A 23,755-nucleotide genomic window follows, 5' to 3' on the forward strand; every position below is an offset into this window, starting at 1 on the left:
TGGGGACAGGACTTACCCGGTAGCACGCCATTTCGAAAGATATCACAACAAGGGCGTGCGAAGTTTGGTTTACTTCGTAAAAGGATGCCATTCCACCTAATGTAAGGGGTGGGGATAGAACGAAGAAACTACGGAAACTAGCATCTTGGTATATTGTAGAATTTAATTCTAAAAACCCTGCTGGGCTGAATATAGAAGAGGACTTGTATACTCACCTATAGACATAGAGTGGGCATGTATTGTTCAAGTGATTATAATGTGTTCAGCTATAAGTTTTAGACTTGTAAATAGATTGCTGCATATATTCCCTTTCTCACTATTTCAGTTTTTTGTGCACCCTCACTTTTAGTTTCTTTCTTTTTTGTTTGTTTAAAGTAATTGTTTTTGTTTGGACATGCTGCACTAAGTGACGAGCAAGTGTGTTATTGCCCATTTGGGCCTCATTTTTTTGTGCATGGTATTTGTATTAGAAATGTCATGAACCCGCTTTTGATCGTTTGCCCACTGGGGCTACATAACATGTTTTATGGTCGCTGAGCGACCGTAATAAGGAACAAATGAGTTATTTAATTCTTTTGTTTTAGGCATAAAGCACAGTGCACTATGAGATCTATGAATTTATGTTTCTGGTGCTTGTGACTTTGCGAACCAAGTTCAAAATAGTTGTTGGCTTGTGTAGTCGAATTTTGTAAAGAATTTACGATTTAATTGAATGGTTAGAGAGCATGTATTGAAATTTGCCGAGGTGCGAATAATTGCCGACCGGTAAAAAACTATTAGTCGGTTGTTGATTTTCATCACTGTGTAGTTTCACGTGACCTAGGTCACATGTGTAAGGCTTAAAATGGTGCTTTTTGTAAAAACAAAACTTTGGAAAGGGGAGACCACTCGGTCCCCCCGAACGTATGGATGGGTGCCCCTATCCCCCGGGAAACCATTGTGGGCGGGGGCGTGTCCCGGCTGGTATGCCCGAAACGGCGTGGCCGGAACACGCTACTCCCGCCCAAAAATGGGTTGTCCTAAACACCCGCCCGGAAGTCTGTGCACTGATGGGCGTGCTTGGGGCGGGGCCCCGCCCTCCCGCAGCTGGATAAAAGGTGTGGGAATCCAAGGAAGCTTCCTCTTGTTCCTGCGCTCTGAAGGCTGCACCACTTGTCGCTCGTGAGCCCTCAAGGGAACAAGCTGCACTTTTTTGAGAACTTGTAATCTTTGTTTTTCTCTTTCAGTCATTAAGGCGTAGCTGGAAATCGAGTCGCTTCCGTAGGACAGGTCGTGCTGATCAAACGCAGACATGCCTGGCAAGAAGCCCGGAAAGAGCTCCGAGATGGAAAGGATGCTGCGCACATTGGTGAACCAGGTGGCGGTAATGGACCGAAAATTTGGTAAAGTAGACCGGCTAGATCGCGGCTTGACGGCCCTCAGGAAACAGGTGGAGGCCCAAACTGCCCCCTCGGGACGACCTAAGAGGGTCATAGGACCGGCTTTGCTGAACGTCACCCCAGGGGATAAGGGTAAGAAGAGGAAGGGGAAAACGGGTCCTACCGAGGCCCCAGTCCCAATAGAGACTCCACCAATTCCAGTAGCGCCAGCGGCCAGCCCGGTACTGGTACCGGATGGGGGTTGCCTATCCCCGTGGTTATCACACGGCTGGGGAACGACCAGATGCCCCCGGAATTAGTGCTTCAGTTAGCGGCAGTGTTACCATGGCTGAAAAAGGGAGCGGGGGATCTGCGGCTGCGGGAGACCCGGCCGAAGAGGCCAGAATAATTATCGAGCAGTTGCAGCAGGCAAAAGATGCCGGGACAGAGAATGTGCCTTCTATTTCCCCGCAGTTGGCGAAGGTGGTCCCGGCTGACAACCAAGAGAAAACAACGGACGCGGCTGGAAGCACGCCGGAATCCGGTAAGAGATCGTTACCGATGGTGGGGGAGGGCGCGGTACCCTCAAGGCGGGAAAGCTTGGCTCAACATGTTCCCATGGTTACGAAAGAGATGGTGTGGGCCAACAAGTACATTAACATGTTTTCACTGTTGACTGATCATCGAGAGTTAGAGTATGCAAAGACCCAGAAGGATTTATGGCACCCCAGTGTATGGCGGGCCAAAATGGCGGAATTCAGGGTCGATGAGACAATGATGAACTGGATCAGGGCCTTTTCTATCTTTGTGGCGATTATCGCAGAACGTACACCAGATGTGTTGAGTGACTTGGCATGTTATCAGAGCAGGATCACGAACTTCCATGCGAAGTATGGAGGTGATGAATGGAAAGGCTATGATATGGCTTTTAGAAAAGCGAAGGAGTTTAACGAGGCCTTGACATGGGATTGTCTGCATACAGTATCATGGCATGCACAGCTCTTGCCAGGATCAGCGAGTGGTTCAGGGTCGAGCACGAACGGCGGGGAGTCCCAGCCTAGATCGGGCCGGAAAGGAAGCAAGCGAGGGGTTTTTTTTCTGGGCTTCAATAAGGGAACGTGTAACAGGCCGAAAGGAACGTGTTGGTTCCGGCACGCGTGCTCGGGCTGTGGAAACTCCTCACACCCGGAAACCAGTTTCCGATCTAAGGTCAATGGCACAGGAGGGAAGGGGGTCCCAAGCAGGATTGATACGGTGCCTCGGAAGCGAACATCTTCGCCCGTAGATATCTTGGCTTTGACCCCTTGGCTAAACGGATACCCTGATCATGCGTCCGCCGGGACTCTGAGAGATGGCTTTTCATATGGCTTCAGGATCCCGGCGGGCAATTTTCGTGGGAACACTTCCTGTAAAAACCAGTTGTCTATTCAACACAACCCAACAGTTGCCGTCAAAAAAAATTGCAAAAGAGGTTAGCTTGGGGCGGGTGGCAGGACCATTTGGCGACCCACCAGTGGCTGATTTTGTGTGTTCCCCATTAGGAGTGGTTCCGAAGAAGGACCCGGGGGAGTATAGACTCATTCACAATCTGTCGGCCCCGAGGGGGGCTTCAGTAAACGAGGCGATTGACCCCGAGGTATGCTCTGTAAAGTATGCATCGTTCGATGACGCAGTGGTACTGTTGAATCGCCTGGGCCCCGGTGCATTGTTAGCTAAATCATACATTGAATCTGCATTCAGGTTGCTCCCAGTACATCCTCAAGACCAGCGCCTGCTGGGTTTCACGTTTCAGGGGAAATACTACATGGATATGTGCATGCCAATGGGTTGTTCAATTTTGTGTGCCTATTTTGAAATGTTTAGCTCGTTTCTGGAGTGGGCGTTCACGAAGGCCACAGGGCACAAACATGTGATGCATTATCTTGATGATTACCTCTTTCTTGGCCCAGCGGGCACTCAGGACTGCGCGCGGGCATTGCAGGACTTCTGCGTGCTCATGCGGGGTTTCGGGGTTCCATTGGCGCCAGGTAAGACAGTAGGGCCGACTACCTCCCTCGAGTTTCTGGGTATAGAACTAGACTTGGAGGAGGGGTGCTTCCGTTTGCCGACGGAGAAGGTTGCCAAGTTTAGGGCTTCCCTGTTACAGTGTCTCTGGACGGAGAAGGTGACCCTGCATCAGTTACAACAGACAGTGGGTCAGCTTAATTTTGCATTAAGAGTGATACCGATGGCTCGCCCTTTCTCTCGATCCATTGCACAATCCATGGTGGGCCTTATGGAAGGGCGCCACCGCACAAGACTGTCGGCAGAGGTTCGCCAGGACACGCTCATTTGGCTGGCATTCCTGGCGGACTTCAACGGCCGAGTGTTATGGAGCAAACCCCCAGCCTCGTCGGCGGAACTCGGCTTATGGACCGACTCGGCGGGCATCGTGGGGTTTGGTGCAATCTTCGGAAACCGGTGGTCGGCACAAAAATGGCCGGCGTGGTGGCGAACAAACGGCCTGACGAGTAACATTGGTTTCCTGGAACTATTCCCCATTTGGGTGGCTCTGGTGGCATGGCCGGAAGACTTTAGGGACCGCTTGGTGGTGTTTTGGTCCGATAACATGACAGTGGTTAAGTGCATTAACCAACAGGCAACACGCTGCAAATGGATCTTACGACTGTTGAAAGAGATTGTATTGCGATGCATGAGATTAAACGTACAGTTCAGGGCAAAACATGTGCCGGGTGTACTGAATAATGCAGCTGATGCGCTCTCTCGTTTCAAAGTGCAGGCTTTCAGGGATTGTCTACCCTCAGGAGAGCTAGTGGCAGCACCTTTCCCCGAAGCACTATGGCAAATTGGTGCCCCGGACTACAAAACCTCGTGGCAGCCAGTTTAGCGCCCAGGACGAGGAAAGCTTATGAAGGGGCGTTCCGCTCATACTGCGCCTTTCTGGTGCCGGTAGGGGAGCATAGATGGGGGCAGGAGGAGTCCTTGGTCCAATTTTTGGTGGCACTTCATAAGGAAGGCCGGTCGGCGGCAACCGCCAATAGGTATAAGGCCGCCATATCATTTATGGCACAGCTCCACGGGATAAGGGACCCGACAAACTCCTTTTTAGTCAGTAAGGCTCTCCGCGGCTGGCGGCGCCTGGAGGGTTGCAGACAGGATAACAGGCGCCCGATTGGGTTTGATAAATTGACCACTTTACTGGCAAAAGTGGACGAGACATGCTCCTCGCCCAGCGAGGTAATACTATTCCGAGCAGCTTTCACATTGGCATTCTATGGGGCCCTGCGGGTGAGTGAACTGGTGGCAGGGAATAAGAAAGATGTGGAAGGAGGTCTACGCAGGGATCACATCCAAGTAAGGGGGGATTCTCTGCTGATCTCGATAGCCAGGTCAAAAACGGACCAGGAGGCCCTGGGGAATAGTGTGGTGTTGCAGCGCGCTCCAGGGAATCCCAGTTGTCCAGTGAGGCATGTGGAGGCCTACCTGAAACAAAGGTTGACAACATGGGGGGGGGGGCCTGCTTCGACATATGGACGGCACCCCATTGACAAGATTTCAATTTCAGAGGGTGCTGGCAATTACGATTGCAGCAGCGGGCTTGAACCCGTGTGATTTTGGGACCCATTCATTTTGAATAGGAGCCGCTACAGAAGCTACGGCTCGGTTCTGCAGGCAGACGAGGTGAAACAGTTAGGCCGTTGGTCCTCGAATTGTTTCAGTAGATATGTGCGACTGCACATGTTGTAAAAGACTGATGAAATACACTCACGCTTGTTGTCTTTTGATTGGATAACAGTTTCACGAGCCTGTGACGCGGGGCGGAAATTGGGATCGGTCCAGCATCAGCTGACCACCGAGACAGGATTACAGAATGGAGATCGAGTGTTCTGGGTCATGGGCCACTCATACGTGAGGCGTGTCGGGGACATATTCAAGCCAGGTGATGCGATCCACACATCTGAGGAATATGGGTTCAGAGTGACCTTCCATGGGAAGGGCGGCCTCTGTATTGACCGATTGCAATGTTTTGTGGAGGAACTATTAGGGCGGCACAGGTCACCGCCATCTGTAGTCATAGTGCACGTAGGGGGCAATGACTTGGTGAGACTGGGACGACGGGTTTTAGTTGAGCACATACTGTCTGTAGTCAGCTGGTTAGCCAAAAGGCTCCCGGGATGTACGATTGCCTGGTCCCACATGATTCCCAGGAGGATATGGCGGGGAGGTTTGTCTACGACAGCGTTGAACCACTCGGTAAAGACGGTCAACAATAAAATGGAGAAACTGTTTCGCTCTGCTCATCTCCAAAGCATTTCTCATGGGTATATCAGGGGCGATCACTGTTATTCGAATGATGGGGTACACCTGTCCAGGACGGGTAATGACTTACTGATAGGAGACATCGTAGCTTGGCTAGTGGGTTTGAGGAGACATGACCTATAGGAGGTGTGGGGGGGCCAGATAGTCGGTCAACTATCTGGCCTGTGGCTGTAAGGTCATGATCGGTGAGCAGTGATTTCAAGGTCCCTAGGGGGGGAGGTGCCACCCATTATGGATGGGAGCGCCCGGGGGGAGGTGGCCATTGGCCCCTCCCATGGGGGGGCGGCACCCACTACGGATGGGTCGCCCAGGGGGAGACGGCCATAGGCCCCTCCCAGGGGGAGACGGCTATATGCCCCTCCCCAGAATTTCCCGGGGGCCGGATATCCGCTCCTGCGGAAGAGAGTGTGGGGAAGGGGGGGAGTCCACGCTGTCCTTTTTACAGATACCTCGCACACGAACTCAGATGACCTTAAGATGGCGTCGAGTGAAAGGGGGCCCCCACGACAAGGGAAGTTACAATTGGCGGCGAGGGTAAAGTCCTCTGCGCATGCGCCACTCACACCGTGAGGGCGGGAAGTTGGTGATAGGGATCTGACACCGGTTAAGACCTTGCCGTTGGCCCTTAATGTTAGGTTGTACAAATTCAAATGGAATGCATTTATCAGGATGCTAGACTCGGCTAGGAAACCTTTGTATTAGAGATTTGTTAAGGTTAGCCTGAATACCTGTTTTCATCAAAATGTAATTGAAGTTCAATTTGTACATGGTTCATGAAACGTTTTTAATGTAAAGTTTTAAATTTTGTTTCATATTTTAATAAATACGGCCGGGGGGGTCGTGAGGCCCCCCCGCCTTCCAAAAGTTCAAATCTGTGTCTGTCTCCTCCCATGGGGAATTGGTGTTGGGAGGGGTGTCGGGCATCCCGGCCCATATGGAAAGGGGAGACCACTCGGTCCCCCCGAACGTATGGATGGGTGCCCCGATCCCCCGGGAAACCATTGTGGGCGGGGGGCGTGTCCCGGCAGGTATGCCCAAAGCGGTGTGGCCGGAACACGCTCCTCCCGCCCAAAAAGGGTTGTCCTAAACACCCGCCCGGAAGTCCGTGCACTGATGATCGTGCTTGAGGCGGGGCCCCGCCCTCCCGCAGCTGGATAAAAGGTGCGGGAATCCAAGGAAGCTTCCTCTTGTTCCTGCGCTCTGAAGGCTGCACCACTCATCGCTCGTGAGCCCTCAAGGGAACAAGCTGCACTTTTTTGACCCACCCACCAGCCCCTTGTTGCAAAGTATGTGAAATGAAGAAATATCGAATGTTGCTATTTGATGGTAATAAAACATGTATTGCAATCATTGCTTGCATCATAAATGGATGACGAGGGCACGCACGTAATTAAATACCTGCTTGTAGGCCTTTTTTCCTTTGTAGAAACGTAAAGGAATGGATCCAATAAAGATTGTGCTTTGCTTTAGGACCTTTTTTCCCTTTGTAGCAATGTTGAAATCAGTGGATTTATCAAGCTGTTGCAAGTTTAGTCATAGTTTTCTTTCCTTAGTAGGTAAAATAATTGTCGTATTTATTTTGTCTTGGTCGGGCGGTAAGGTCATGATCGGTGAGCAGTGATTTCAAGGTCCCTAGGGGGGCCGCCACCCATTATGGATGGGAGCGCCCGGGGGAGGCGGCCATTGGCCCCTCCCACGGGGGGCGGCACCCACTATGGATGGGTCGCCCAGGGGGAGACGGCCATAGGCCCCTCCCAGGGGGAGACGGCTATATGCCCCTCCCCAGAATTTCCCGGGGGCTGGATATCCGCTCCGGCGGAAGAGAGTGTGGGGAAGGGGGGGAGTCCACGCTATCCTTCTTACGGATACCTCGCACACGAACTCAGACGACCTTAAGATGGCGTCGAGTGAAAGGGGGCCCCCACGACAAGGGAAGTTACAATTGGCGGCGAGGGTAAAGTCCTCTGCGCATGCGCCACTCACACCGGGAGGGCGGGAAGTTGGTGATAGGGATCTGACACCGGTTAAGACCTTGCCGTTGGCCCTTAATGTTAGGTTGTACAAATTCAAATGGAATGCATTTATCAGGATGCTAGACTCGGCTAGGAAACCTTTGTATTAGAGATTTGTTAAGGTTAGTCTGAATACCTGTCTTCATCAAAATGTAATTGAGTTGAATTTGTACATGATTCATGAAACGTTTTTAATTTAAAGTTTTAAATTTTGTTTCATATTTTAATAAATACGGCCGTGGAGGTCGTGAGGCCCCCCCGCCTTCCAAAAGTTCAAATCTGTGTCTGTCTCCTCCCATGGGGAATTGGTGTTGGGAGGGGTGGCGGGCATCCCGGCCCATATATTCGTGAACAAGCCTCCTGGGACAGGCGAAACGCGTTGAAGAGCGACATTAAATACTGAAATATATCACTACACAGTGTCGTCTTTCTTCATGGTGTATGGGGCTGAAGTTGGATATATATATATATAAATATATATATATATATATACGCTGTCTCAGCACCTCCTTCCGCGAGCCAAAGGACAACACAAATCCCAATGCTTCTGGCACAATATCTTTACTTTTGGAGCCACAAAAGCTGACGCGATTCGGGCATCCGCCTTTGTTCACAGATTTTCAGTTTGTAAGCTCGCCATTTTCTTAAATATGTTTTTCAAAACACCAGATGTGATCATGGATATAGAAAACATACTGCAGTTAGCCTTGTTTGCACTTTCTTCTTTTTTAAAAACTTTAAACAAACAATTCAAATGTCAGCCGACAAATGACAGTAAGTAGGGTCAAAGCGTCAATTGGTGCCACTGCTGGAATACTGCAGGCAATCTCTTGGTTGGATGTTTAGCGGTTTTAGGCTGAGCCGCGGAGTGAAGCCCCAATGCTGCTGCAGCATTCCAGCGGTGGTGCCAATTGACGCCACGATTTACAAAAGGGGGTGGTGATGAACAGAGTGTCTGAGTTAAACAGACCACTCTTACCCAGTCCAAAGATCAGGGCTTGATCCATCACCGTTATTTATCTCACTGCCCCATCCCAGCTCAGAACCTGGCTATATGCAAATCAGTCTGTCCCTGGCCCAGTGCATCATGGGAACAGGGCAGACTAAACTACCAAGCCAATTCTTCACCAGAAAGGAGACAAGCTACCGGGGACCGGTTTCTGGCATTTCAGCCTTCTTTGGCCCGGCTTGCTTGAATCCTGATGGAGCAGTGAGAAAGGGACTCATGTCTGAGTATACCCTGCCACACCTATAGTGGCCAAAAACGATTTACAAAAGGGGGGTGGTGATGAACAGAGTGTCTGAGTTAAACAGACCACTCTTACCCAGTCCAAAGATCAGGGCTTGATCCATCACCGTTATTTATCTCACTGCCCCATCCCAGCTCAGAACCTGGCTATATGCAAATCAGTCTGTCCCTGGCCCAGTGCATCATGGGAACAGGGCAGACTAAACTACCAAGCCAATTCTTCACCAGAAAGGAGACAAGCTACCGGGGACCGGTTTCTGGCATTTCAGCCTTCTTCGGCCCGGCTTGCTTGAATCCTGATGGAGCAGTGAGAAAGGGACTCATGTCTGAGTATACCCTGCCACACCTATAGTGGCCAAAAACGATTTACAAAGGGGGTGGTGATGAACAGAGTGTCTGAGTTAAACAGACCACTCTTACCCAGTCCAAAGATCAGGGCTTGATCCATCACCGTTATTTATCTCACTGCCCCATCCCAGCTCAGAACCTGGCTATATGCAAATCAGTCTGTCCCTGGCCCAGTGCATCATGGGAACAGGGCAGACTAAACTACCAAGCCAATTCTTCACCAGAAAGGAGACAAGCTACCGGGGACCGGTTTCTGGCATTTCAGCCTTCTTCGGCCCGGCTTGCTTGAATCCTGATGGAGCAGTGAGAAAGGGACTCATGTCTGAGTATACCCTGCCACACCTATAGTGGCCAAAAACGATTTACAAAAGGGGGTGGTGATGAACAGAGTGTCTGAGTTAAACAGACCACTCTTACCCAGTCCAAAGATCAGGGCTTGATCCATCACCGTTATTTATCTCACTGCCCCATCCCAGCTCAGAACCTGGCTATATGCAAATCAGTCTGTCCCTGGCCCAGTGCATCATGGGAACAAGGCAGACTAAACTACCAAGCCAATTCTTCACCAGAAAGGAGACAAGCTACCGGGGACCGGTTTCTGGCATTTCAGCCTTCTTCGGCCCGGCTTGCTTGAATCCTGATGGAGCAGTGAGAAAGGGACTCATGTCTGAGTATACCCTGCCACACCTATAGTGGCCAAAAACGATTTACAAAAGGGGGTGGTGATGAACAGAGTGTCTGAGTTAAACAGACCACTCTTACCCAGTCCAAAGATCAGGGCTTGATCCATCACCGTTATTTATCTCACTGCCCCATCCCAGCTCAGAACCTGGCTATATGCAAATCAGTCTGTCCCTGGCCCAGTGCATCATGGGAACAGGGCAGACTAAACTACCAAGCCAATTCTTCACCAGAAAGGAGACAAGCTACCGGGGACCGGTTTCTGGCATTTCAGCCTTCTTCGGCCCGGCTTGCTTGAATCCTGATGGAGCAGTGAGAAAGGGACTCATGTCTGAGTATACCCTGCCACACCTATAGTGGCCAAAAACGATTTACAAAAGGGGGTGGTGATGAACAGAGTGTCTGAGTTAAACAGACCACTCTTACCCAGTCCAAAGATCAGGGCTTGATCCATCACCGTTATTTATCTCACTGCCCCATCCCAGCTCAGAACCTGGCTATATGCAAATCAGTCTGTCCCTGGCCCAGTGCATCATGGGAACAGGGCAGACTAAACTACCAAGCCAATTCTTCACCAGAAAGGAGACAAGCTACCGGGGACCGGTTTCTGGCATTTCAGCCTTCTTCGGCCCGGCTTGCTTGAATCCTGATGGAGCAGTGAGAAAGGGACTCATGTCTGAGTATACCCTGCCGCACCTATAGTGGCCAAAAACGATTTACAGGATTCAAGCAAACCGGGCCGAAGACGGCTGTAATGCCAGAAACCGGTCCCCGGGAGCTTGTTTCCTTCCCAGCGTAAGAATTGGCTTTTGTAGTTTGGTTTGCCCTGTTCCCATCATGCACTGGGACAGGAACAGACTAATTTGCATACAGCCAGGTTCTGAAACTGGGATGGTGCAGTGAGCTAAAAAACGGTGTTGGATCTAGCCCTGATCTCTTGACTGGGTGAGAGTTTTCTGCTTAATTCGGAGACTCTGTCCCTCACCACCCCTTGTTGTCAATATTTTTGTCCACCCTAAGCGTGGAAGGGTATACTCAGATGTGAGTCCCTTGCTCATTGCACCATCAGGATTCAAGCAAACCGGGCCGAAGACGGCTGTAATGCCAGAAACCGGTCCCCGGGAGCTTGTTTCCTTCCCAGCGTAAGAATTGGCTTTTGTAGTTTGGTTTGCCCTGTTCCCATCATGCACTGGGACAGGAACAGACTAATTTGCATACAGCCAGGTTCTGAAACTGGGATGGTGCAGTGAGCTAAAAAACGGTGTTGGATCTAGCCCTGATCTCTTGACTGGGTGAGAGTTTTCTGCTTAATTCGGAGACTCTGTCCCTCACCACCCCTTGTTGTCAATTGACGCCACGGCATATGGGACAGGAGCTGGTTTTGCAGACTGAGAGTATTAGCGTGGTCCCAAGCCGTGCATCACGACCCACTGGGGTTTTATTGTTGAACATTGGACGCATCAATCCAATAAAATACTGGCCTACGCTGACGATCTTGCATTGTTAACAAATAATCCCAAACAAACTCTTCCTATTCTAATTCAGATGGCTAAATTGTTTGGTGAAGAGTCAGGCTATCTTCTAAATGAAACAAAAACGCAGGTTATTTGCTCTAAAAATATAGCCAAACTGACTATAGATTCATCGACTCTGCCTTATATTGAGGGGTTAAAATTAATGCCAATGTTGAGAAAATTGTAAGTGAAAATTATCTGCCACTTATTAAGGATATTGAGAAGGAATTAAAAAGAATAGATGTGCTACACCTCTCATTAATAGGAAGGGTAAATGCAGTTAAAATGTCTATGTTCCCTAGAGTTCTCTACTTATTTCGGGCTATCCCTTTAGCAATAGAGGACAGGATCATGAAACATCTTGAATCTATGTTTATCAGATTTGTATGGCAATATGGAAGGGTAAGGCGATCTACAAACTTAATGGCACTGCCCAGAGAAAGGGGTGGGATGGGATTGCCGAATCTAAAGTTATATCATTGGGCCTGCTTGCTAACCCAAATGACTACTCTATTTCAATCTACATCTGTACCTGATATAACACCTGGGTTTGTAGATCAACAATGCCCGCCCCAGATATATAGGATGTTATTGGGTGAAAAGACTATAAATGTATTTCAGTGCGAATTGGAACGAAGCTTCTATAAAAAAACAAGATTGGCGCATGGAAGGTTTGGAAAGCAATTATGAAAATGTTTAATATCCCGAAAATCAATTCCTTTTTGCAACTGTATAACTCATCTCTCTTTCCTCAACTAAAAAATTATAATAATTTGCTGATGTGGAAAAGGCTGGGGCTTAGATCCTTGGGAGATTTAATGGAAGAAGGTGAAATTCTGGGGTTCGAAATGCTGCAGGAAAGATTTGGTATTCCAGACAGTCAATGGCTGATTTATGGTCAAGTTACCAGGGCAATTAAGGCAGTCAGGCCACAGACTTCACATACAGCGGATTTTCCACTGATTGAGTTATTAAATAGAGGCTGTAGGAAGATTAAGATTTTATATAATTGCTTATTGGACCAAATCCCGGATGATATTGAGAAGGTTGAGTCTAACTGGGCGACAAAATTAGGAGATTCTGATGTCGATCTGGATCTTGCGCTTGTATTGAATAAAAAAATATTCCGGGCATCAAACCTTCGCGCACAACACTACAAGACTATTTTTAATCTTTACCATACACCCGCGAAGATATTCGCCTGGGGTCTAAGCGAGAATGAGAATTGTCCCAGATGTAATGAAAGTCAGGCTGACATTATACATATGTTTTCTTCCTGCAAACAGTTGGAAAATGTTAAAAAAGAAATAATGAAATTTATGGAGGGGCTGCTAGGTCAGTCCATCGACCTATCCCCTACCTTAGTTTTACTGGGTACAGACTCTAAGTTGTGTTTAAGCGAGGCTGAAAGAGATCTATTGTTTTTATCTGTTGCAGTACTTAGAATTTTAATTTCTGCGGCGTGGAAAGATACGAACCCTCCATCCTTTCAGATGTGGCTCTCGAGATTTCTAGGAATTCATAACATAGAATCCTGCCTCTATGAATATAAAGGCATGAGGCAGCGTAAGGAGGGTATTCGCCTATGGGCTCCTGTAACTAATTGGAGAATAGATAGAAATGGATAAAAATTTTGTTCGTCTCCAATTAATTGAAACTGATTTCTAACCCTATTTATTTTTCTCGTTCCCGCTAACAAGATGTAATAAAAAATGTATGTAAATATATCAAATATTAATCAAATTCTTATCATGTATGTAATAAATGCTGAAATTTGTCCATCTATGTACCATCTTTATTAAAAATAAAAAATAAAAAAAGGAAGCATCAACGCAACAGCTCACTGCAGAAAAACTCGGCACTACAAAGCCCAGCAAGCCACGAGGTTGGCCACGCCCACTGAGGTGGGGGCCTTTTACATCAAATAGTGGAGTCGAAAATCGTTGTGTTCATGCCTTAATCCAGAGCCTTTAAAAAAGTGGCAACACGAAACGCGTCAGGCTTGGATTGGACTTTAATTCGTGTTGCATGGCGTTGCCCTCGTTGTACCTGCAACAAATGAATGTTGGCAAATCACTTACCTGTCGTATGGCTACTCTACTGCAGGCAATCTCTTGATTGGGTATATATATATATATATATATATATATATATATATATATATATATATATATATATATATATATATATATATATATATATATATATATATATATATATATATATATATATATATATATATATAGCGCTCGTCAAATCCAGGCAAATCCACAAGGAATGAAAAGACAGCACTCGGGAGGTTCCTTTTACCACTGAGTAGTTTATTAACTACAAGCTAAACCACAGACACGTTTCGGCGATTTGCCTTCGTCAGTGTGTGTGTTCACACATACAAACCGGTGCATTTATCAACATTAACAGTGTACAAGGGTTACACCTCTTAGTCGACATCGACAGAGGACTAGAAACCTCCCAACCATTGCGGGCTCCATCTTGTAACGGTAGAATTACACCATATACATTATCAATGCTCACAATATATACAATAAGCATTATTAAACCTACAGATAGGTAGAAGTGCTCTAGTGGGGGGTAAATGAAATTAAGTGTGCTACATTTACACTTTTTGATATAGCTGTGGATCGGCAACAGTCCTCCAAATTAAGTAGAGGTGAATCCCATTCTTGCACAGAATTATATACATCCATAAATAGATAAGAAAGTATATTTCATCGTGTATAGACTGAAAAGGTCAAAAAGTGAAAAGAGAGAAAGAAGAGGAAAAGAAAACAGGAAGAAAACGTGAAAAAGTGCCATATGTGCATCATCTATGGTTAATTTTCATACATCATTTGTCATTAGGAGTCAAAGAGCCCTTTGAACCTATGAATGATTCTAGCAACAAAAAATATATATATATATATATGAACCACAAATATACTTATGTGTGCCAGAAATTTTGTGTAACAATGGAAAATCAGTCTCAAAATTCATCTAGGCAAACCATCATTGTTAGCACACGGAAATATGTCGTTCATACAATAATCCACAGAAGTTCGGCAAATACAGGATACAGTGAGATACACAGGCAACCACTACATCATTTGCCTAAATGGAAAACCATTTCTTCCCCACTGTTCATCCCCCTAGGCCATTTTGTGGAGAGATCTATGATATAGCATGATTCAAGTCTGCGTAATCGTCGCAGACGGTCGCCTCCCCTGACGTTGTTCTTAATGGTATCAAGACCAAAGTATTGCAGCTGGCTACGGTCTCTATTATGCTTCTCGGCAAAATGCCGGGCAACTGGGTAAGATTGATCTGCTTTGTCAATCGCCCTTAGATGTTCTAAGATCCGTAGTTTGAGCATTTTAATGGTGCTCCCTATGTAGCAGAGGCCACATGGGCAGGTCAAACAATAGACTGCTAGGGGTGTGCTGCATGTGATAAACTGCTTAATTTGCAGTTTCTTGCCAGTGTCAGGTATTTCTATGGTCAGGACCCTTTTGCTTCCGGCGCACGCTTTGCATCTTCCACATGGATAAAACCCACTCATAGTTTTTAAGGTGTTGCTCTTAGGGAGTGGTTTTTCTAAATGGCTAGTGACAAGATAGTCTCTTAAAGATCTGGCTTTGTTGAAGGTTATGAGGGGGTGAGTGGGTAGGTCATCTTTCAGTGTGTTATCTGTTTTGAGAATGTGCCAGTTCTTATATATATATATATATATATATATATGTATATGTATGCTTCAAAAAGCTCGCCTCCTCCAAAACTTCACCACGGACTTGCAATGAGACGAGGTAAACACAATTTAGTGCTTCTTTTAGTTTATTTAAAAAATGTGCGACCACCTCATCACAACGCATTTCGGCAGATCCCTGCCTTGATCACATGACAAAAGTGTCGTGAGACACAACTCTTTTTAAAGTGACTGTTATTCAATAGACATGGAAGACATACTTTAACATTCATTTATAATTCTTGTTCATTGTTATTTCAAAATTGAAAATTAGATTTAAATACATGTAAAATACACACAAAATCAATAGCTAATTATCCACAAAAAGATGTTTTTCCATTAGGCTTAATCAAATGAAATCTTTGCAACAAATGAATATTGGCAAATCACTCACCTGTCGTATGGCTACTCTACTGCAGGCAATCTCTTGATTGGATATATATATATATATATATATATATATATATATATATATATATATATATATATATATATATATATATATATATATATATATATATATATATATATATATATAATCTACTGGCGGTAGCCAGTAGGTATATATAGTTAGGACCTAGTTTCCATAGGAAATCCCCAACATTCTATTGGGAATAACTTTGGCGCTGGTTGATGAATCTTCGCAAATTTCTCAGAGAAGATGGCTCGCTCCGCTCCTCTCCTTCCCTGAAAGCTTGGGGGGGATTAGTCAAGTGGGGGCTGAGAAAAAAAGGGGGTCCCAAAACGTGTTTTCCCCATGTTAATTTCCATAGGACCTTTAGACACGGCTACAGCCCGAACGGCTGAACGGAATTATTTGAAATTTGGTAAAATGGAAGAGACTGGTTCGCAGATTACGCTTTTTTTTAAATGGTGTAAATCCGTCCAGTATTTGCTGAGAAAATAGCATTTAAATTCAATTATATATCTATACACGCGTGCGCGCACTGTCCCCGCCTGCCTGCCTGAAATTGGGCTGCCCGCGGCGACCCGGAAGTGCTGCGCGGCCGGCTGGAAATGCCCGCCCCCGCCGCGAGGGGGAAGAAGGATGATGGCGGCTGACTCTGCAGGGCTCCCGTGATGGGAGGGAGCCCTGCCACCTGCAAGAGAAGCGGCTAAGTGCCCACCTCGTTTTTGTCCCCGCCTGCCTGCCTGAAATCGGGCCGCCGCGCTGCCCGCGGCGACCCGGAAGTGCTGGGGCCAGCCGGCCAATCCCAGCGTGCCGGCCGGGAATGCCTGCCCCCGCCGCGAGGGGGAAGAAGGAAGATGGCGGCTGACTCTGCAGGGCTCCCATGATGGGCGGGAGCCCTGCCACCTGGAAAAGAAGCGTCTTCTGAGCTTTCACAGACATACACGGGAAACACCCATTACATCGGAAGCACTGCATCTCGTTACTATATCTGATATACAATTAGGATTTTCACATTTTGGCATGGATTCGTTATTACCAAATTATCTTTGCCATGATGAAAGGACAAGAGCTGTCTAAACACCAGCAGTCCTACGTCATACTTCTGTTTTATAGTGCCAGTTGCTGGATGAAGTAACATTTTGAACCCTTGTATATCCCTTTTTCTGCGGCACATTCAGGCCTCATGCTGCAAAGTGCATGCTAGTTTACGGTCTTTGCAATGTTGCTAATCTTCACCTGATCTAATTTAGACTTACACTCCACAAGCAGAATTCTCCTTGAAGAACAGCACTTAAGATCTGCTTATATTACATTTGCTCTGCTACTTGAATGTACGTTAATTCTGTGTATTACATATCTGGCCGAAGGAACCAAATACCAACAATGATTTACGGCCACATAACGGACAATGATGTGGTCTGAGGGCAACGCGCAGAACTTTGGTGCCGGGGACTAATGTTCGAACCTGCTGTCACGTCAAACAATAAAAAAAGACATAAACAATGTACATTTTTTTAGGGTGGCCAACATTCAAAGAATAACTTACTTTTTATACACTGCATATATTTAGAATGACTTACTTTTTATACACTGCGTATATTTGATTTTTATGCCTGCATGGGTGGGGTGGATCGGTTGCTGGGTGCGTGAATGGGTCGCTTGCTGGGTGCGTGAATGGGTGGGTGGATGGATGCTTGAGTTCAATGCGTCGGTGGGTGGATGCATGGGTGGGTGTGTACGTTAATTCTGTATATTACATATCTGGCCGAAGGAACCACATACCAACAATGATTTACAGCCACATAACGGATAACGATGTGGTGTGAGGGCAACGCGCACAACTTTGGTGCCGGGGACTAATGTTCGAACCTGCTGTCATGTCAAACAATAAAAAAATACATAAACAATGTACATTTTTTAGGGTGGCCAACATTCAAAGAATAACTTACTTTTTATACACTGCGTATATTTAGAATGACTTACTTTTTATAGACTGCGTATATTTGATTTTTATGCCTGCATGGGTGGGGTGGATCGGTTGCTGGGTGCGTGAATGGGTCGCTTGCTGGGTGCGTGAATGGGTGGGTGGATGGATGCGTGAGTTCGATGCGTCGGTGGGTGGATGCATGGGTGGGTGTGTACGTTAATTCTGTATATTACATATCTGGCCGAAGGAACCACATACCAACAATGATTTACGGCCACATAACGGACAACGATGTGGTCTGAGGGCAACGCGCACAACTTTGGTGCCGGGGACTAATGTTCGAACCTGCTGTCACGTCAAACAATAAAAAAATACATAAACAATGTACATTTTTTTGGGTGGGCAACATTCAAAGAATAACTTACTTTTTATACACTGCGTATATTTAGAATGACTTACTTTTTATAGACTGCGTATATTTGATTTTTATGCCTGCATGGGTGGGGTGGATCGGTTGCTGGGTGCGTGAATGGGTCGCTTGCTGGGTGCGTGAATGGGTGGGTGGATGGATGCGTGAGTTCGATGCGTGGGTGGGTGGATGCATGGGTGGGTGGATGGATACATGGATGAGTGGGTGGGTGGGTGGATGCATGGGTGGGTGGATGGATACATGGATACATGGATGAGTGGGTGGGTGGTTGCGTGGATGGGTGGGTGGATGGATGCGTGGGTGGGTGGATGGATGCATGGATGAGTGTGTGGGTGGATGGATGGATGGATGCGTGGGTTGGATGCGTGCGTGGGTGGGTGGGTGGGTGGATGCATGGTTGGGTGGACGGATGCATGGATGAGTGGGTGGGTGGTTGGGTGGATGCATGGTTGGGTGTATAGATGAGTGGGTGCGTGGATGGATGGGTGGGTGGGTGGATGGATGCATGGATGAGTGTGTGGGTGGATGGATGGATGGATGCATGGGTGGATGCGTTGGTTGGATGCGTGCGTGGGTGGGGGCGTGGGTGGGTGGATGGATGAGTGTGTGGGTGGATGGATGGATGCGTGGGTGGATGCGTGGGTGGGTGGGTGGATGGATACATGGATGAGTGGGTGGGTGAGTGGGTGGTTGCGTGGATGGGTGGGTGGATGGATGCATGGATGAGTGGGTGGGTGGGTGGGTGGTTGCGTGGATGAGTGGGTGGATGGATGCGTGGGTGGGTGGATGGATGCATGGATGAGTGTGTGGGTGGATGGATGGATGGATGCGTGGGTGGGTGGATGGATGCATGGATGAGTGTGTGGGTGGATGGATGCATGGGTGGGTGGATGGATGCATGGATGAGTGTGTGGGTGGATGGATGGATGGATGCGTGGGTGGATGGATACATGGATGAGTGGGTGGGTGGGTGGGTGGTTGCGTGGATGGGTGGGTGGATGGATGGCAGAATGCCTCTGTAACTGATCTGTCACACCGCCCTCTCTTGTGTTGTGGGTTGGCCACACTTGTAGTCCAAGACAAGATGTTGTAGGCCGAATGCCTGTGGTTTGATCACCCCGAACTTGAGAACATGTGCTGCCTTCCATTGCTTTAATCGACACCAGTCGGGGGTTTCTCTCAACAAGATCTGAACCCAAGGGTGGGGGGGGGGCTGGGAGGTGGGGGTTAGTCCAGGAACTCGCAGACCACCGCCTGATTCTAGAAACAGGCATTTGCCAATTTTATAGTCTCGTAAAAGCAAGTGCCCTGCGCTGTTTATTTTGTAACACGATTAGCCTTTGTCTGGCCTTTGATAGCAGACAAGTGCATAAATATTGCAAGGCTATTACATGATACCGGTTCATGTTAGCCTGTTCCACAGAGATAGCAGCCGCTTTTTATTTTGTCTATTGAAAATGCTGATGTTTCATTGTGTTTTGCTAACGGGGTCAGACCGCAGTTCAACGGAAAGCTTAACAGAGTCGCACAAAGCCATATGAAATGAGATGCCACAGGTAGAGCCACGTTAACAACCTTCATGTGGGTCACACTGACTAATGCTCACCAAAATGGCAAGGCGTGGCAAATGCTGAAAGTAATCATCGAGCCTTAGCTTAATTTTTAGGAATAGCTTTGATTGTTTTGCCAGGCTCAATCAATCAAAAATTCATGAATAAAAATAAAAACCTATAAAGATGAGTTTTTAATCAGTTCTTTTCATCAACTGCTGTGTTTAACTGTCAGCTCACTTCAACCACTGGCTCTGTTGCACTGTGAGTAACTGATTTGACTTAAGCACATATGCACATTCACCTAAAAAGAAGTGCACTTCAGTGTCAGTGGTAGCTGCAATTCTGTAATGTGGCTTTTTTCCCCTAGCCTTTATCCCTTCTTATTGTTTTTAATCATTCTTCTGTTTTTAAACTAAGTCTTTAGGTTACAGTTAGTGAAAGTCCGTAGCACCCAAGCTTTACACCATTTAAAATCAATTGTTCTGTGATGTGTTTTAAAACTAAGAAGGGTTACCAGAGCTGTTTTAAATGCAGCAGTGCTCTAAGAAGCAACGGTACTCTGATATTAAAATTATATATATATATATATATATATATATATATATATATATATATATATATATATATATATATATATATATACACATATATACATATATATATTAGCTTTTAAAAAAACAATGAAATTCACTGAAAAAACCATAGGTTACAGACTATATATAGTTAGGAATTAGCCTTTAAAAAACCTTGGAAATTCACTGAAAAAACCATAGGTTTTAGGCCTTATATAGTTAGGAATTAACATATAAAAAACCATTGAAATTCCTCCTATATAGTCAGCTGGACATTTTATTGATATAAAACCAATGAAATTCCACATATAGTTAGTTGCACTAACTATATATTTCGCGCATCCGCAATCCAATGCTGATGATGTCACATATTACATCATTCATGACATGGTCAGTGACATCACTGATGACATCACTGATGACAGCTCATTTAACATCAATGATCACACCACTGATGATATACTTCATGTGATAATACAATGCACCTCCTTACACTCTAATATAACCTCTGTTACACCTAGTGTAAAATACAGAGTATCATTTTTGAAACTATTGACACACCAATACCATTTACTACATACGCACTCACTGCTTCCTACGTCTGCACACACATTCATTCACTCACCCATAAGGTCACTCGTACATACAGTCACTCATCATTACAACAGTATCATATGCACTCACACACCTATGCAGACACTCACACACTGCCACTCATCCATGGAGTTACTCACACACATAGTCAGTCCGGTAAAGAATCAATCACACTTTGATTTCTTAATCTATACAGTTAAACACAGAACAGCTTACATTTTCACAGATATACTAACACATACTTACTCACTTATACAATCAAATCCTTCATCCATACTCTTATACATCCACTCATTTTTCAATATGTAAACATATTTAAACTTTACAAAAACACACAGACACTGGATGATGTCATCAGTGATGTCATAATGACCACTAGCCTCTCCTCCGGGTCGCCCCTTGGCACTCTGGTACATGTAGTGCATGTAGATGAACGAGTAAAAAGTAGTTCACCACAGTTGGTGCGAGTAGTTACTCATTATCCCCAAGTTCTCTGGACCCGAGACATGGCCCGGGTTTCGGGACAGTTTCCCTCGTCAGCAGAGCAGTGTTTGGGGTGGATGAGAAGGCCGCCAAGTAACCGTCACAGGCCCTGATGCCTCTCCGGTGCACAGGTGCGTCTCCAAGAGCTCGTCAGCTCAGGGCTCACGGGAGCCGTTTAAGTACAACCAAGATGGATCGCACACCACTAGCCTCTCCTCCGGGTCGCCCCTTGGCACTCTGGTACATGTAGTGCATGTAGATGGACGAGCAAAAAGTAGTTCACCACAGTTGGTGCGAGTAGTTACTCATTATCCCCAAGTTCTCTGGACCCGAGACATGGCCCGGGTGTCGGGACAGTTTCCCTCGTCAGCAGAGCAGTGTTTGGGGTGGATGAGAAGGCCGCCAAGTAACCGTCACAGGCCCTGATGCCTCTCCGGCGCGCAGGTGCGTCTCCAAGAGCTCGTCAGCTCAGGGCTCAAGTGAGCCGTTTAAGTACAACCAAGATGGATCGCACACCACTAGCCTCTCCTCCGGGTCGCCCCTTGGCACTCTGGTACATGTAGTGCATGTAGATGGACGAGTAAAAAGTAGTTCACCACAGTTGGTGCGAGTAGTTACTCATTATCCCCAAGTTCTCTGGACCTGAGACATGGCCCGGGTTTCGGGACAGTTTCCCTCGTCTGCAGAGCAGTGTTTGGGGTGGATGAGAAGGCCGCCAAGTAACCGTCACAGGCCCTGATGCCTCTCCGGCGCGCAGGTGCGTCTCCAAGAGCTCGTCAGCTCAGGACTCACGGGAGCCATTTAAGTACAACCAAGATGGATCGCACACCACTAGCCTCTCCTCCGGGTCGCCCCTTGGCACTCTGGTACATGTAGTGCATCGAGATGGACGAGTAAAAAGTAGTTCACCACAGTTGGTGCGAGTAGTTACTCATTATCCCCAAGTTCTCTGGACCCGAGACATGGCCCGGGTTTCCGGACAGTTTCCCTCGTCAGCAGAGCAGTGTTTGGGGTGGATGAGAAGGCCGCCAAGTAACCGTCACAGGCCCTGATGCCTCTCCGGCGCGCAGGTGCGTCTCCAAGAGCTCGTCAGCTCAGGGCTCACGGGAGCCATTTAAGTACAACCAAGATGGATCGCACACCACTAGCCTCTCCTCCGGGTCCCCCCTTGGCACTCTGGTACATGTAGTGCATGTAGATGGACGAGTAAAAACTAGTTCACCACAGTTGGTGCGAGTAGTTACTCATTATCCCCAAGTTCTCTGGACCCGAGACATGGCCCGGGTTTCCGGACAGTTTCCCTCGTCAGCAGAGCAGTGTTTGGGGTGGATGAGAAGGCCGCCAAGTAACCGTCACAGGCCCTGATGCCTCTCCGGCGCGCAGGTGCGTCTCCAAGAGCTCGCCAGCTCAGGGCTCACGGGAGCCGTTTAAGTACAACCAAGATGGATCGCACACCACTAGCCTCTCCTCCGGGTCGCCCCTTGGCACTCTGGTACATGTAGTGCATGTAGATGGACGAGTAAAAAGTAGTTCACCACAGTTGGTGCGAGTAGTTACTCACTATCCCCAAGTTCTCTGGACCCGAGACGTGGCCCGGGTTTCGAGACAGTTTCCCTCGTCAGCAGTCCAACAAGTACTTACGTGCACCCACTTGGGTGAACCACTCTTCAACTCCAAGTACCAGAATCCCAAGGGGCGACCCGGAGGAGGGGCTAGCGGAGTGCGGTCCATTGCTTTTGAATCTACAAATTGGCTCCCTTGAGCTTTGAGCTGACGAGGTCCTGGACGACGCACCAGCGTGCCGGTTCGGGCATCCAGGCCTTTGACGGTTGTTTGGCAGCCTTCTCTTCCACCCCTAAACCATTTCTCTACTGATGAGGGAAGTTATCCCGAAACCCGAGCCATGTCTCGGGCGACATCCAAAAACCTGGGACATGGATCGGGTCTAGAGATCATCAGTCCAACAAGTACTTACTTGCACCCACTTGGGTGAACCACTCTTCAACTCCAAGTACCAGAATCCCAAGGGGCGACCCGGAGGAGGGGCTAGCGGAGTGCGATCCATTGCTTTCGAATCTAGTCTTTGTCTTCATGATTTCGGCTGCTTAGTCTGAGTAAAGTATGCGCCAGTGACCGGACACTCCCCAGCAACCGCTTCACCAAGCGTCCGTCTTGGGCTTAATTAGCCACTGGTAGGTCGAGGTCAGGCACAAAGTCTCAAGTCTGTTTTGGATAAGATCGCAGCCGCGATTTGTACTCTTCTTTGGGCAAAACTTCTGGAAGGGGTGAAATAAAGTCTGTCGTTTCAGTGTCTTTAAAGTCTGATGGTTTAGTGTCTCTGGTCTCGGGATCAGCAACAGCGTCCGTAGGAGTTGGTCCGTGGAAGGGCTTGCAGTGGCTCACATGGAGCCATCCATTTCGTCCTTCGACTTTGACAGCGGTCCTCGTCGTGAGCAGCACCAGCTTGGGAGACGTCCACCTTCTTTCCAGAGGGCTGGTTCGGTCAAAATTCCTGACGAGCACCCATTGGCCAGGTTGAAGGGGGTACTCGTCGGGCGTGGTC

This window comes from Lissotriton vulgaris, chromosome 5 (genome assembly GCF_964263255.1).
Source record: "Lissotriton vulgaris chromosome 5, aLisVul1.2, whole genome shotgun sequence".
In the NCBI taxonomy this organism is placed as follows: domain Eukaryota; kingdom Metazoa; phylum Chordata; class Amphibia; order Caudata; family Salamandridae; genus Lissotriton; species Lissotriton vulgaris.